The 17,347-nt window shown below is 41.1% G+C and overlaps 1 protein-coding gene across 2 annotated transcripts in view; it reads right to left on the bottom strand.

Annotated features, from left to right (window-relative positions):
• Positions 1-17,347, bottom strand: part of MEIS1 (Meis homeobox 1) — a 206,849-nt gene that overhangs the window by 157,828 nt on the left and 31,674 nt on the right. The gene's annotated exons all lie outside the window — the stretch shown is intronic.

Below are 17,347 nucleotides of genomic sequence, written 5' to 3'. Positions count from 1 at the left end.
AGGGATTATGGGAGCTGTAGGCCAACATCTGCAGGAGGACCAAAATTGAGCAGACCTAATCTAGATGCTTCTTTCCCCTCCCTCTCTTGGAGCGAGGGAGATAAAGGAAGTATTCATCCAGCAAACAAAGCGCTGGCCAACTGGGGAAAGACAAAGGGCTGCAAGTCGATCTCTCCCAGCCAACCAGTGCTTCATTCACTGGCTGGCTGCGGGGGAGAGAGGGGGTCCCCGGAAGGTGTCCTGGGGCCCCTGGATACTAGCAGCCTGGAGATATTTGTCCCCCCTCATCCCATGGTGGCTACGCAGACTATTTTATGTATAGCTATGAATAAATTAACAGACACACACTTTGTATCCTTAGAAACAGCAATATGCTTTCTAATTTCCTCAGGTGGGGGGACTCGATTCGGCACCCACCACAACCAAGTTCCACAATTTGCTACTTTAATAAATCTGAAGTGGAAAGCGTAACAGAGTTGTTTATACAGGCTTCCAACAAAGGCAAATATAGCAAGTTTAAAGGCACCATTCACAACTAGGCATGGCATCCCTAATAACCAGTATGCATCAGCTGTTTGCTGGATGGCATATGGGCAAATGGACCAACAATTAGGACTATTAAAAAAAAATTAAAGCAACAATGGCTTCACGTGGACTGTGTACACTCAGCCCCATGCAGAGCACTCTTGTACTACTGAACAGAAAACAGATGTTGCTTCTTATCACTGGGTGCATTTGAAAGTAACATTCAGATAGGAAAAATTGGCTGTAAATTAAATTCTTAGGGAAAACAATCATGGCAACAATCCTCCCATGTCTCCCTTTATCACCAGAAACGATTTTAATTAGCTTTTAGTACTAAGCTTTTAAAAACATCACAGTGACTCACTGGTCATCCAACACAGCTCTGTGTGTGTGTGTGTGTGTGTGTGTGTGTGTGTGTGTGTGTACACACACACACAAACAAACAAACACATAATCACTTGTTTTCTTACTGTGTTGCAATATTGCCCACTGAAAATTATGGGGTCAGGGAAAGACAACATAGTCAATACCCACCATGTGTCTGTAAAGGACAAACCAAAACAGAGGATTTAATCATACTAGCCGACCCCGCAAAGAGCATCTGTGCGCTCTTTGGGGCCAGCAGTTACCTATTCCCCACACACACACCTTCTGCCCCAGTCTCCACTTCCAGGCCCAGTCACCTCTCCTCCCCACTGCCACTTCTGCCCCCCCCTTTCTCCCCCCCCCCACTCCTGGGCCTTGCCTCCGCGGCTAGGCTGGGCCCGCGGCTGCCTCTGGCCTCCGCGGCCAGGCCTGCCTCTGCCGCAGCAACCACCCCTCCTGGGTGTGTGTGCGCCTCAGCCAATCAGGCCCGTCCGCCACCCAGCCAATCAGCTGGGCGCTGGGGCACACATTCCAAGGCACACCCATGAGAATTATATATATAGAAGATAGATGGCACTGATTAAGGCATTCTTAATTAAGATTATCAATTATTTTTCATAGGGTCTAGCAGAAGCCTAAGGGCCCAACCAGACATGCAAGGCAGCCACACATGACTGCCCTGTTCACAGATAAAGTGGACAGCTGGGTTTGCCTTTACAGAGGGGTGCATCCAGGTGAAGGGGAACAAACTCTTCCCCCTCTTCTGCATTACCTCCCTACACTCCATCACTTTGGGCTTTTTTCTCTCAGCCCAGTCCTGATGTCAGAAGGAAGCCAAACTGCAGAGAAACATGCCTGAGCAGGAAGAGTGGAGAAGGTTCAACTCCCCCCATGCCCCGTGCAGTCTTTTTGAAAGAAAACTGAGACTCCCCCAGCCCCCACATATGAATGGGCAGATAGGTGGACAGCACACACACACACCTGGCTCCCTCACATCTAGTTTCACCCCTGGAGCTTGAATATTTAATGTGTCATTCACATGACTGCTCACAATTTAAATGGATTTGGGAAAGTTCAGTCTACAGATGACAGCTTGGGTAAAGATAGAAAAATAAAGCAGAAGTTCTATAACAGATCTTCCCAGCCCATTTAAAAATGCCTTTCCCATGTACTAAACTCCTGCATCCAATGCTGATACACGGTCACAGTTACATAATGTCAAGACACAGGGAAGTCCCACTTTAATGTTTTAATGCAACTATTATTCGTTCTGTGAGAACAATACATTGCTAATTGATCTGGTGATCCTGTGACTGAAAAGTCTGATGTGCAAACTGTTAAAAGAAATGCTCTTTTACAAATACGTATTTTTGCAGCATACCAGAAGAATGCTGTAAGAGGTAATCTGGAACACATGCTCAGAATGCAAACAGTTAATGCATAAATTTTCAGTTTGTACAACTGCAGCTTTAAAAGGGGGACTTGTTTATTCAGAGCTTTGCAGAAAGAATGGGACAGCACCCAGGGGACAGACAATGCCAGGCACAAAGCCCCGGTGCCTCAACATGTAAAAGGATGTTTTTCTATGTGCTACAAATCCCACTTGAAAATATAATTAGAAAGAGAAAATGGCAAACTATTGCATTAACTGTAATTGAAGAAAAGACTAGCAAAGCATGTGGGAGGTTTCAGGAGCCCATGGGAGTTCCAGGATGCATCAGATCCTCAGAGTTACATCTCCAGGGTGCACTCATGCTATTTATGTTGCTCCTGACTACTATTGTTGACTAGTGATCTGACTTGCAATTAATAGAAAAGCCACAGATAACAAGGTAAAATATTGAACCACCACCATAACCTCAGTAGATATGTTCATTAATCTGATTAGAAGTATGACTCTGTTAAAAGAGAGGTGGCTAAGAGCTAAAGAATGATATGCCATGCTATATGCACTGGGCAGACTGTCCTCCTTTATGTGACAACAGACCTGAAATATTCACTATCTTTTAATGAGCTCCACTGATTTATTCAGCTCCATTCAGTTTACTCCCCCACTTTTCTACTGTGCGGGATGTAGATTAATTCAATGCTTAATTGTTTAGTAAATTCAATTTTCCACATTCTATTCTGCATAGCTTTAGCTGAGGTTCTTAAATCTTCAGCAGTGAGCCTTGAGCCCAGTTGTTTCTGATCTGTGCCTACCTTTTTTCAATCACCATTTTTCTTCCTCCACCACTTAATTCACCATGAAAAGATTTTCCTTGCTGGAAATTCTGATTCTGCTATGATCTGTGAGGCATTCCGATTCATTGCATTTCCATTGTGTTGGGTCTTAGATGCTGGGCTCTTCTTTTCTCACAGCTATCGCCACATTATACAGTCACTCATGCAAGAAATGTTGGATTCCACCTCAGTTTATCAAAATTTTGTGCATCCGTTGTGTTTACATTTCTATACTCTGAGGCAATCGTTAATATTTATGCCTTTTCACACTCTTATTGACCTGTTATTTTTATGACCTGTTGAAAATTAATAGACTTCTAACATTTTTAACTTTTAGAAGTGCTGCTGCTTTAAAGAATAACTATTTTAACAGGTTTTCTCAAGAGATTGCTGAACTAAACCAGAAATGCTCTTAGTTTTGATTACTAGTTCTTAAAATCAATAAGCAGACTGAGAGATAAATGTCTTTACTGACAACACACACGTTTTTAAAGTTCTGCTCCAAAACAATGGACCAAAGTGAATATTACTCACAAGCAAAGATTACATATGGCTATGTTGAAATAATGCTACATGTATACCCCAATGCATACACTGGTGTTTGTAAAAATATATGGGTCACATTCTACGTTAGCAGCTACTAAATTCCATTTAAATCAATGTGGCTTAAGTTATTCCTGACTAATTTGTCTCATTGATTTCAACGGTGTTTAGTCATTACTTACTCATCAACATGTGACCCACATGTATCCAAAAAAGGATAACAGTATATAAGCTAATTGTTTTTTTAAATCAGTGGCTGACATCCTGACTAGGTCTACTAGAGGAGGCCCTACTGAAATTTAATAGTCCTTTAGAGTAACTCCTGAGTAGTACTATCGAGAAGCTTAGTCAGTGAATTTATGTTAGAACATTTGTGACAACAACAGGGAAGAACAAGCAATTTACCATCATACTGTCACTTGAGTTCTTCCTTGCAGAAGTTTTCCAGTCAATGGGGAAACCATGTGGTCTCTAATAGTAACTATACTCTATTCATGTGCGAAACATACACCAGGTTTCATGTATGTTCTTTTGACATACCAATGAAACAAATGAAAAGTTTCAGTTCAATACCTAGTTGTTTTGTGAATATTCTCTATATCTTTTTAAATGCATGTTTTACAAATGCAATACTCCAACATACTGCACTTTTAAACATCGAAAGGACAGGACTTATCCTTGGATTAAAAAAAAAGTTCTGTACAGTTTCTCCAACAGTGACAACAAGCAAAATATATTCTACAGATGTCATGGTTTCTAGAATTCTGGCACCCAAATGGGAACAAAGAATGAAGAAGAGGGAAACCTTCCAGGTTCTCTCTCACCTGATTCTGTCAACCACATTTGGAACAGTTAAGGTCATTGTGCCTCAGTTGTATCTCAAAATACAAACTCTGTTTTCCTACAACAGATCTGTGGACATTTGACATCCTGAACATCATAGCTGCCAACTTGAGGTAGCGTAGATAGAGACATCTGGTGCTTGGAAACCAGGCAAGTCCATCCTGCCATGTGTCTATCAGTTGCAATTTCATTATAAAAAGGTTACCACAATACATTAGGCATGTAGAGCTGCACTAATGAAGCAGATCATGTGAAGGCTCACAGACCTTCAGGAGTGCAAATTCTGCTCCCTATCCTGCAATGCCACATCACAGATCTTTTTTGTGCTGTGTGATGGCTTAGTGTGCGCTCTCTCTCATAGACATAGACAATCATGATGGTTGCCAATACAGTAGTATCAACCCTCACAGCTGCATTAATGCAACATCCAGTGTTTGCTCACAACACTGGGGTAACAACAGTTGTTACAGACTTATCAATTTTTAGATTTTTAAAATAATGGTTTTATTCTGTTGAGTCTCTTGGTACAGCTGCTAAGTAATTTAAAAAAAAAAAAAACCCACTCCCAGACACACACCATTTAAATTTATGCATCAAAGAGATTTCTTAGTTGAAATTTTTGCCCCAATATTTGTAGATCTTAAAATCATATATTCTGGTGTACTTCCAATAACAGCACATACTGGGATGAGAGATTAGTTAATTTTAATAGAATGTATGGACATTGCATCCAATACAGAGTATATCTATATAACTTTAGGTTCACCGCATATAATACTTCCTGCTTCTGTTTGACAAATGAATGGAGTTCTTTGACTCAGATCACGTGCATACCAGCTTCTTAAATTCAACAATATAATAGTAAACTACTGCTGTGGATGCAATGACACTTTAAAGACTGTTTGCAAATATATATGCCTGCATCTATGTGGTTTGTTATATGCAAAGAGTGCCAACACCATTTCATTAATCGTGGCAGTTGGGTATAAAATTTAAACCTTTTGGCTGAGACTTCTCACTTCAGGAACTAAGTGTTCACTGAACAATTTGGGGGGGAAAGGGGAAAACACCAGATAATACTCAATAATAGAGCTGCCACTCAAAGGAACAACAGAATGTGAATATGACAAATATTTACTAATACAACAAATATTTATATACCACTTTTCAGCAAAAGTTCCCAAAGCAGTTCACATAGTTCTAAATAAATAAAATGCCTCCCTGTCCCAAGACGGCTCACAATCTAAAAAAGAAACATAAGATAGACACCAGTAACAGCCACTGGAAGGATGCTGTGCTGGGGATGGATAAGTTGACAGCTGCTTTTCCCCTGCTAAATAAAGAGAGTCACCACTTCAAAACGGTGCCTCTTTGCTCACTTAGAAGGGCAGACATCTAATAGGTTGACAGCTAATGAAGCACACATCTGCAGCGAACACACATCCAGGGGTGATGTTTGTCCGTCTTCCCTCCCCTCCAGAGGGGTGATGTTTGTCTGTCTTCCCTCCCCTCTGTAGCCAGCTCAGACTCCCAAAAATCTATCTGTGAGGTTCATGCACCACTTCTTATATAGGCATACATCTGCATATGCATAAAAACAGTAGTTCTGAAGCTGACTTTGTTTTTAGAAGACACACATGTCATAGGAGGCTGCAGCTGCACCATTTTAGAAGCAGCATTCCCCTCTGTAGGAAAGAGAAGGAAAAATGCCTCTTAAGAGAGCACTTGGCATCTACAGTTTTTATAAGTTATTGTATTGGAAATATGCGGATGATGATGATGATGATAATAATAATAATAATAATAATAATAAACAGACTGACTACAAACAAAGGCATGACAAGGTAGCAGGGATGATACACTGGAACATCTGCAAAAAATACAAGCTACCTGTAGCCAAAACTTGGTGGGACCATAAAACTGAAAAAATTGTAGAAAACGAAGATGCAAAAATATCATGGGACTTCCGACTACAAACAGACAAACATCTGCCACACAATACACCAGATATAACTGTAGTCGAGAAGAAAGAAAAACAAGTCAAAATAATCGGCATAGCAGTACCAGGGGATAGCAGAACAGAAGAAAAAGAAATAGAAAAAATCACCAAATACAAAGATCTACAAATTGAAATTGAAGGGCTGTGGTAGAAAAAGACCAAAATAACCCCAATGGTAATTGGCACCCTAGGTGCAATTCCAAAACAACTTGAAGAGCACCTCAGCACCATAGGGGCCACAGAAATCACCATCAGCCAATTACAAAAAGCAACTTTACTGGGAACAGCCTATATTCTGCAATGATATCTATAACAACAGCAACAACACTGACAATAAAATTCAGCCATCGCAGGTCCTTGGGGAGGACTCGATGTCTGGATCAAACAAACCAGTAAATAACACCTGTCTGACTGTGTTAATAATAATAATAATAATAATAATAATAATAATAATAATCGCTTAACCGGAAACGTCGCTTAACCAGAAAAAAATATACGGAAAATGCCAACAAGGAAATAATGATCTGCTATTACAAGTCTAGTCCAACTAGAAGAGGTTATTTTAAAAGAATGTACCAGATTTGGAAAGAGAAGCATCCAGATACAGAAATCACAGAACAAAGGCTAGCAGACCAGAGAAGATTCATAATAAGAAATAAAGTATTCACAGAAGTTGAGCTGGAAGAACTGCAAAGAGCAACACAGCCTCAAGATATGGAGGAAGAATTACCACCAACTGAAGAAGTTGCTCAGGCGCAGGTGGAGGAGGTGTTGGAAATAGAGGATACCACCATTGCTGAACTGTTTCAAAATCAAAACCAAGCAACCACCCCTTTCCCTTTACCTCAAAATCCTGAGTGCCGTTTAACAGAAAAGCAACAAGAACTAAAGCAAAAAATAACTGAGCACATGAACCAAACCACCACCCTGGTTTGACTTCCAGCTCTAAGAACAGTTGCCAAAAAACAACTTGCTCAGGCATTAAAAGATGTCCATGCTGCACTTGCAGAAATAACAACCAATCATTTGCAAGAAACAAACCAACTAATGTACAGTGCAGCAACAACAACACAAGAGCTCGGATATAAGATCAGTGGACCTGTCAAAAAAGAAAGTAGTACATCACCTAAATGGAAGATTAGATTAGAAAATAAAATCACCAGGCTTAGATCAGATGCTAGTAAACTGAAAGATATGAAAGACAAGAAGCTGAAGAATGAAAACACCAAACAGTATCTGATCCAAAAATACCATCTAGATTCAAGGAAAATTAGAGAAGTCCTGGAAATAATAAAGCAGCAAATAACAGCAGTGTCAAAGAAGATTAGGCGATACGAAGCCAGAATAACACAACACAGGCAGAATCTCCAATTCCAGCTGAATCAGAGACGTTTCTACCAAAGCATAGAAGGAGAAACTGCAAGAAACATAGAAACACCAAATAAAGAAGAAACAGTGTAATTCTGGGGGAAACTATGGGACAATCCAATAGATCATAATAAAAAAGCAGGCTGGGTGAAAGAGGTCAAAAAATGTAACCAACAAATGCAAGAACTAATAATAACACCAGAATTAATAAGTGAAAGAGCAAAGAAAATTAAAAATTGGACTGCACCAGGCGATGATGAACTGCATGGCTTTTGGCTTAAACACCTAACAAGCCTTCATAAACAACTATCAAAACAGTTCAATCACATTTTGCAAGGAGGTGAAATGGAATAATGGCTACAACTGGGAAAACTCATCTCATCATGAAAGACCCAGCAAAAGGTGCAGTTCCAAGTAATTATAGACCGATAACCTGCCTGCCAACCATGTTCAAATTATTAACGGGAATAATAGCAGATGAAGTAATGCAACACTTATTAACAAACAGCTTCCAGCTGAACAGAAATGAAATTGCCCGAACACCAGAGGCACAAAAGACCAGCTGCTGATTGACAAAATGATTTTAGAAAATTGCAAGAGAAGAAAAACCAATCTAAGTGTTGCATGGATTGACTACAAGAAAGCCTTCGACTCATTGCCTCACACATGGATACTAAAATGTTTAGAAACAACTGGTGTCAGCAAAAACATTCAGATATTTATTTAAAAAGCAATGAGCATGTGGAGTACACAGTTAACAATCAATGGCGAGACACTTGGACAGGTTAGCATTAGAAGAGGCATTTTCCAAGGGGACTCACTATCCCCTCTGTTGTTTGTAATCGCCATGACCCCACTTTCACAAATACTAAACAAAACAGGCCTCGGATACCAAACATCTAAAACATCAAGTCAAATAAACCATCTGTTGTATATGGACGATCTGAAATTGTACAGAAAGTTCCAGTCAGAAATCGAATCACTGCTAAACACTGTTCGTATATTCAATAGCGATATAGCAATGGAGTTTGGACTAGACAAGTGTGCTGCATTAATAATGAACAGAGGGGAAATAACAGAAACAGAAGGAATAGAACTGCCCAATGGAAGCAACATCAAGAACCTGGAAGAGAAAAAACATTACAAATACTTGGGCATTCTCCAGGCTGATAAAATCACACACGCTGAAGTTAAAAGAAAAATTGGAAGTGAATACATCAGGAGAGTTAGAAAAATCCTCAAGTCCAAACTCAATGGCGGGAATACCATACAAGCCATAAACACCTGGATTATACCTATTATTAGATACCCTGCAGGAATAATAGACTGGACCCAGGCAGAGCTAGAGATGCTAGATCATAAGACCAGGAAAATAATGACCATCAATCATGCTCTGCACCCCCGCAGTGATGTAAATAGGCTATACCTCCCTCGCAGCTCAGGTGGAAGAGGAATGCTGCAAGTCCATCAAACAGTAGAGGAGGAGAAAAGAGGCCTTGAAGAATATATAATGAAGAAGATGCACTTCAAATGGTCAATAACGAGAAACTATTCAACACCAATGAAACAAAGCAGGTCTACAAGAAAGAACAAGTAAAGAACCGAGCAGAAAAATGGAAAAATAAGCCATTGCATAGTCAATATTTGCACAATATAACCGGAAAATCAGACATCACCAAGGCCTGGCAATGGCTTAAGAATGGCAACTTGAAGAAAGAAACAAAGGGTCTAATATTGGCTACAGAAGAACAGGCACTAAGAAACAGATGCAATAAGAGCAAAAGTCGAAAAATCAACAACAAACAGCAAGTGCCGCCTTTGTAAAGAAGCAGATGAAACCGTGGAGCACCTAATCAGCTGTGGTAAAAAGAACGCACAGACTGACTACAAACAAAGGCATGATAAGGTAGCAGGGATGATACACTGGAACATCTGCAAAAAATACAAGCTACCTGTAGCCAAAAACTGGTGGGACCATAAAACTGAAAAAGTTGTAGAAAACGAAGATGCAAAAATATTATGGGACTTCCGACTACAAACAGACAAACATTTGCCACACAATACACCAGATATAACTGTAGTCAAGAAGAAAGAAAAACAAGTTAAAATAATCGACATAGCAATACCAGGGGATAGCAGAATAGAAGAAAAAGAAATAGAAAAAACAACAAAATACAAAGATCTACAAACTGAAATAGAAAGGCTGTGGCAGAAAAAGACCAAAATAACCCCAATGGTAATTGGCACCCTAGGTGCAATTCCAAAACAACTTGAAGAGCACCTCAGCACCATAGGGGCCACAGAAATCACCATTAGCCAATTACAAAAAGCAACTTTACTGGGAACAGCCTATATTCTGCGACGATATCTATAACAACAGCAACAACATTGACAAGAAAATTCAGCTATCTCAGGTCCTTGGGAAGGACTCCATGTCTGGATCAAACAAACCAGTCAATAACACCTGTCTGACTGTGTAAACAATAACAATAACAATAATAAGTTGACCGATTAGTTGAGGCTTAACTAAAAAAGAAATAAAAAGTAGGTTTAAAATTATTACTTAGGAACATAGAAAGCTCCCATATACTGAGTCAGACCATTGGTCTGTATAGCTCAGTATTGTCTTCACAGACTGGTAGCGGCTTCTCCAAGGCTGCAGGCAGGAATCTCTCTCAGCCCTATCTTGGAGAAGCCAGGGAGGGAACTTGAAACCTTCTGCTCTTCCCAGAGCGGCTTCATCCCCTGAGGGGAACATCTAGCAGTGCTCACACATCAAGTCTCCCATTCAGATGCAACCAGGGCAGACCCTGCTTAGCTATGGGGACAAGTCATGCTTGCTACCACAAAACCAGCTCTCCTCTCCTAAAGCACTGATCATTACAATAAGTTTGTAAGTCAGTCAGTATTATTACCCCCATATTGCACATAGCGGGAGGGGGGGGAGCAAAAAACAGAAAGAGTGGTTTTCAAAAACCATCCAATGAGCTCATGGCTGGATTCAAACCGGGAAGTTTCTGATTCATTGCTTGATCTCTTAGCCACTATACTACACCAGCTCTCTGATGACAGATGATCTGTGTGTTCAGAATCTCACAATATTCTGAACACTCTTTGGGGATGGTTTCTACAACAAGATCCTACATCAAGATGTCTGCTTGCTTGGGACTCGATCCTTAACTTGGGACATAGAACCATCCACAGCATACCAAGGAATACTCTCTATGGCAATGTGATGCTTATCATGGCCACTTCTGTATCCTGAGCTATAGACTGTCATACCTGTTCAAACATACAAATGGCCCTCTACCGGCAACAGACAATAAGGATGTAAAAACTATTTCCAGTACATTTGAAATACTTCAAGAACTCATATCAAGGTACGAGCTTTGAAATGTATTCCCTACCAAGATTTGGGAATGCTACACATTATCTGTGGAGGGCAAAGTCTTCGTTTTAGTTCAGGAAGTTGGGGGGGGGGAGTGTGTGTGTCCAAGCTACTGGGATTCAATTTGGGGGTACAGAATTTCTTCTTTTAAAAATAAAACAGTTGTTAGCACAGCCTCCTATACTATAGATGAAGAAACAGATCCCAACAGTGGCTTGGCAAAGGTACATTGTGATTGTTTGGGGAAGGTTTCCACCTGAAACAACTTCCTGACTCAGTCTGCGGGCAGCCCCCCCCCCCGCCCTTTGATAGGTGGGAAGGACTAGATTACTCATACATCTCAGAGTTTATGAACACAAATAGGCCATAAGTTACCACTCCTTGCACTTCATGGGATTTAAAATATGACATTTTGGACCACAAAACCAACCATAAACCGCCAGTGACTGTGCCTACAGAACAGGTTTGCCTGGGGCTGGAGCTGCCACTGGGCAGGTCCCAACCAAGCAACCAAAGCCCAAGCAAGAGGACACAAAACTATGAGCATTCAGGTATTCCGGGAACTTGAAATTTGTCTTCCCTTTCAGTGCAAAAGGACCATATATAAGCTGCAGCTACATTATTTCTATTATTTACGGAACTAATTTTTAGCAATATCAAAGCACTGTGCAAACAAAACCCTGTGCGGAATGTTAGCAACGGACTAAAATGAATGACAGTTCTCAAAATGAGATCTACCTCAGAGGCACATCTGCAACTAAGCAGGAGTGCGACTGTGGCCACAAAGAAGAGCAGTTCAAAGGCATACGACAAGCTAAGGTCAGATGGACAAAGGGAAAACAAATCATTCCAGGGACTCCATTTTTCAACAACAGGCCCTTGTGTCAGGGATCGTAATCATACCGCAAGAGCTTCTTCATGGGGCAATTTGCTACAATACAGTCCGGTGCACCTTTCTGCTTTCAGCCTTCTTTGTCCTTACATTAATAAACGTGCTGTGTGTACTGTCCTGATGCTGTTGCCCTTTAGCTGGTCAATTGCACGTTGTTAATGACAAAAGCATTGACACAAACTTCTTGCCAACTCTGAGGAGAGGAGAGCTGGTCTTGTGGTAGCAGGCATGACATGTCCCCTTAGCTAAGCAGGCTCTGCCCTGGTTGCATATGAATGGGAGACGATGTGTGAGCACTGCAAGATATTCCCCTCAGGGGATGAAGCCACTCTGGGAAGAGCAGAAGGTTTCAAGTTCCCTCCCTGGCTTCTCCAAGATAGGGCTGAGAGAGATTCCTGCCTGCAACCTTGGAGAAGCCGCTGCCAGTCTGTGAAGACAATACTGAGCTAGACAGACCAATGGTCTGACTCAGTATATGGCAGTTTCCTATGTTCACATTCAGAGGGCTATGAAGTGTGAGCAAAAGAAGGATGAAAGGGCTGGGATAAGCACATCTTATTTCCCCCCTTCTTTTGTGGCACCATGGTAAACCACTGAAACATCTACTCTTGTTATTTTGTTAAGTTTACAAGAACAGTAACTTATAGAAATGTTGCAGTAGTTTGGATTTTTATATGGAACACAATGGAAAGAGAACACCATATAAAGGTGACATCAATGGAAAAGACAGATGGTTATTCCAAACTATTACTACTAGTAGACCAAAAATTGGCTCCTCTGTGTAACTTCCAAGTTGGTTAACTCTCATGCAATCTACACAAACCAGTGTAAGTGCTCCAATATTTATTTTGTCTATCCCACATACACTTCATGTTGTGGAGAAGGAGGAACAGATGCCCTCCTGCACTCATTCCTGCCCTCACTGTTAAGTTTCGTCTTTTAAAAAAGACAATGTCTACTTCTACCTTTATAAAGCGTAACAGGTTCTAGACACTCCGCTACAGATGATGGTGATACTGATACTCTTGCCATGGAGATCTTCAAGAGAGGGGAAGCAGTCATGCCACTCTGTCCCATATACCTCTACAAGTGGGCAGTTGCATAGAAGCTTTCATATAGGTGTCCTACATCGTTTTAAAATAGGTACTACCTATGTATTTACAGCATTATGTATTATGCATGTGGTTGCAGTGGCATTTTATATCGGTATCCATCTTGTTGAGTGCTTTAAGTGGTAAAACTGCCGCCCTGTAACCAGAAGGTTACAAGTTCGTTCCTGACCAGGGGCTCAAGGTTGACTCAGCCTTCCATCCTTCCGAGGTCGGTAAAATGAGTACCCAGAATGTTGGGGGCAATATGCTAAATCATTGTAAACCGCTTAGAGAGCTCCGGCTATAAAGCGGTATATAAATGTAAGTGCTATTGCTATTGCTATTGCTATTAAGCCATGGCAGCAGTTGCAGCAGTAATTATTATCTTAAGCAAGTGGGCCAGACACTGCAGCTCGGAGCAAGATCAAGAAGAGAGATAGGCAGAGGGAAGAGGAAAATAAGCTCTGCCAGGCTACCCCCTTCCTCTCCTCATTTATCACTCATACTAGCCTTAACCAGACGTTATCGAAAAGTCACTGCACCCAATGACACGAGTCAAAAGTGGGTCCAGAAGTCCCACGCCGGCCTTCCAATCACCTTTGCCCCTACACTGCTCATGGTTACAGCAGCATCCATCTGAAGAGGTAAACACTGCAACCCTGACGGCAGGCGTTTCCATAATCAGGAAGCTGGGGCATCCCAACCTCCTGATCATGGGAACGCCTGCCATCATAGTTATAGCATTCATCTCTTCAGACAAACGCTGCTGTAACTACCAGATGCAGTATAGGGGCAAAGGTGATTGAAAGGCTGGGATGGGACTTCTGGACCCATTTTCTTCTCTTAATTGGCTACAGTGACTTTTTGATCATGTCTGATTAGAGCAAAGGCCAACTTCTTATCCATTGTATGTGAAACCAACAGTCCACTGTTTATACGTGGCAAGAATGGACAGTAACTTTAACTCTATAAAGTTACTTAAATCCATGCAAAAATCCTCAGAGTTTAATTAACTCTGTCAGAGGAAAAATAATTATTTTGTTAGGATCACATTCCTAACTTTTAGCATCTTGCCATGCCTAACTTTTAGCATCTTGACAGCACTAGCATTTTCCGTTGGCTTCCTGTCAAGTACTAGAAGAATTTTTAAATCCGTAGACTTGTATGTGTTTATCAAGCATTAGTATCTATACTATACTATAAATATTAATGCTTAATACTGATTACAAAATGACAACATATAGGTTATGATGCATGGATGAAATTCACTGACTGCAGTAGGATTTAGGAAACTGAAACTGGCACATGACGGTATCCTTGAAGTATATTTCACACTGGGCCAGAATCCAGAAACTGGTATGTTCCATGTGCTTCAGGGGAACATTGGGCTTGTGTCTCCTGAACAAGCAGTCTTCCCACCCATGCCAGGCAGCAAACCTCTTTTGAAAGCGACGAGACTTTTAAAGGTAGTTTGAGAAAGCCACATGGCTCTGTGGTCACCAGGAATCGACACTGGCTCAACGGCACAATCTTTCCTTTTTAAGGAACCATAGGGACATGGCAGGGTGGGACATGGCATCCAGGATCCACTGCCTAGATTCCAGGCCCTAGAGACAATCAGAGCTTTTCTCGCAGGTTATGGTAGAGGCTACAGAAGCCTGTAATGAAATACGTATGTTTCACCATGGAATTGCTGAATGTGCGAATGCTCCGAAATCTTCCTTAAATGTTCAGCAATTACATGCCAATTAAAACATGCAAAGGTTCAAAAGGGTAACGTATACACCAGAGGATGTTGGATTACCCATTACTATATCGTGGAAGTCAGTCCTCTGAACTTTTCTACATGTGATAATTAACCGTGAAGCAGAAAACAAACCAATTTCCAAGTTTAACTACAGAATAAAGTAGTAGTTTTACATCGATTCATATATCATAATGTAGATAATACATTATATGTTGATGTTATGTGTTTGAAAGACAGTTTAATATCATCATCATCATATATAATAATCATCATATATAATATGATGATCATAATCATAATCATATATAATAAGGATCATCATATATAATAAGCTTGACTATGGTAATTATATCACTATAGTAAAACTATATATTCATAATATTTAATAAGCTTGACTATGGTAATTATATCACTATAGTATTTTTAAAGTTTAGCATCTCTAAAGATTTATTGGCTGACATCCAGACTAACACTGCATACATGCAGCAAATGTGAGTTCTAGACTACAACTGCGTTCTCACTTGAGCAAGGCAAAAGGCAATTTTCTCACAACTCAGGGCCCTATTTTGGTGGTGCACTGTAGGCTTCAGAGGAAGGGAGAATTGGAGAAAATCCTATTCTTTGCCCGGCCAAGAATACAGTGGGGCTACTCCAAGGTGCCTATAAAGCTTCCAGTAAGCACATATTGCTGTGTTCAGTGCAGTTAGAGAGGCAATTCTATATACATAATGGGAGTATATATGTGGGACTGCCTGAGAGAGAAATCTCTGGACTGAGGCCAATAGGGCTTAACACTGGAGGTGTGGGGGAGACCACTATTACAACTACATTTTAGAAGACATTCTTGTAGTCATCCAGACCTTTAGGAATTATCTACTCAGCTTTACAGACTCTAAGTGTCCATGATGGCTAGCATCACACCATGCAGTTTTATTTAATTTGCACAAATATACTGTTGCCTGTTTTAAAACACTTGTATCTGTCATTTTATTTCCCTTCGCTAAATCATTAATTACTTCTACTTAAGCCAGGCCTTGACAAATTTTCTTTGGCTCTAAGAGCCAGACCCAAAATTAAGGAGCCAGACAGTGGACACTCAGCAAAATGACTGGACTCAGTGACAGACACAGTGGAGGGGGAGGGAAAATGGGCTTCCCTTTATTGCCTTTACAAGAACAGAAATGGGTTTGCTTGGGACTAAAAGATTTAAAATACTACAACAACTCTACCTCTAGATATTCCAGTCTAGGTGCCAGGGGTCTCTGGCACCAGGGATTCCTCAAGCCTTAAATTAGGCTATAATGCAAAACACAAGTTTTAATAGAGTGACTGGCGTAGGCCTGTGCACGCTTAAAATTTTTGGATCTTATCTAACCCAACAGGAAAATTGTCCTGAGGGACCAACATGACCCTCTAAGACCCTCTGGCCAGAAATCCGACAATTTTCTGACATTCTGTTAGACCACCCCACACTCTTCCCATAATTTTTCCTTGCCTGCTCTCTTACCCGGGACCAGGGGACAGAAGGCATGATGTCCTATTTGCTCCCACTCAGAGCTCTGGAACCAGCCGCCTCACTGCCTGGCTTTTTCTCAGCTTTTGATTTAAAGTATTAGAACACCCACCCACCCAGCCCTGCTTGAAGCTCCTTGTAGGTCCCCAATCAGCACAGGGATTGTGAAAATCATAGTTCTTTTAAGAGAATGCAGCCATAGCTATGGTTCTCCACAATCCCCTGCACCAATTGTGGCCCTGTAGGGAACTTGGGCGGGGGAGAGAAATCTCATATCTAGAAGCTGCAAAGAAAGCAAAGTGTCAAGTCAAATTGCTCCAGTGCTCTGGGGGAATGAAGAGGACACTGTGCCTGTTGTCTCCTGTACCCACCTGGGTTCCCAGATAAGTAAGAGAGGAGAAAGGGGAGAGGGTGGAGGGGATTTGATTGGCACATCAGAACTCCAAAAGAGTTCTGTGACAGGAGGGAATTTTGTCCGAGTTCCAACTGTCAGAGGTCCCTTCTGTCATTGTGGAACTCATTCCAATAATGCCTAACATAGGACACATCAGGTTTGGCATGCCTGTTGAATAAGACATGACACACAGCCCTACTGTGAGGGCTCGTGCATTCTTCAGGATTTTACAGCAGTTAACATTCCTCTGTCTCTTTATTATGATAAAGGAAGTCTATAGGAAGCTAATGAGTTCTTGTGAAGAGCCTCTATCTACTGCTTGGATGCAAACTTGCAACTGCTTAGAGTGAACTACATCAACGAAAGGGTAAAATATAGCCCATGCAAAGTTCCTCTCAAGCTTCAGTTCTCTCTTATGTTGGTTATACTATCTGATTCAGAAGGGCAGGGAAATC

Source organism: Hemicordylus capensis, chromosome 1 (assembly GCF_027244095.1).
Source record: "Hemicordylus capensis ecotype Gifberg chromosome 1, rHemCap1.1.pri, whole genome shotgun sequence".
NCBI classification, from domain to species: Eukaryota; Metazoa; Chordata; class Lepidosauria; order Squamata; family Cordylidae; genus Hemicordylus; species Hemicordylus capensis.
This window is presented reverse-complemented; position numbering and strand designations above follow the sequence as displayed.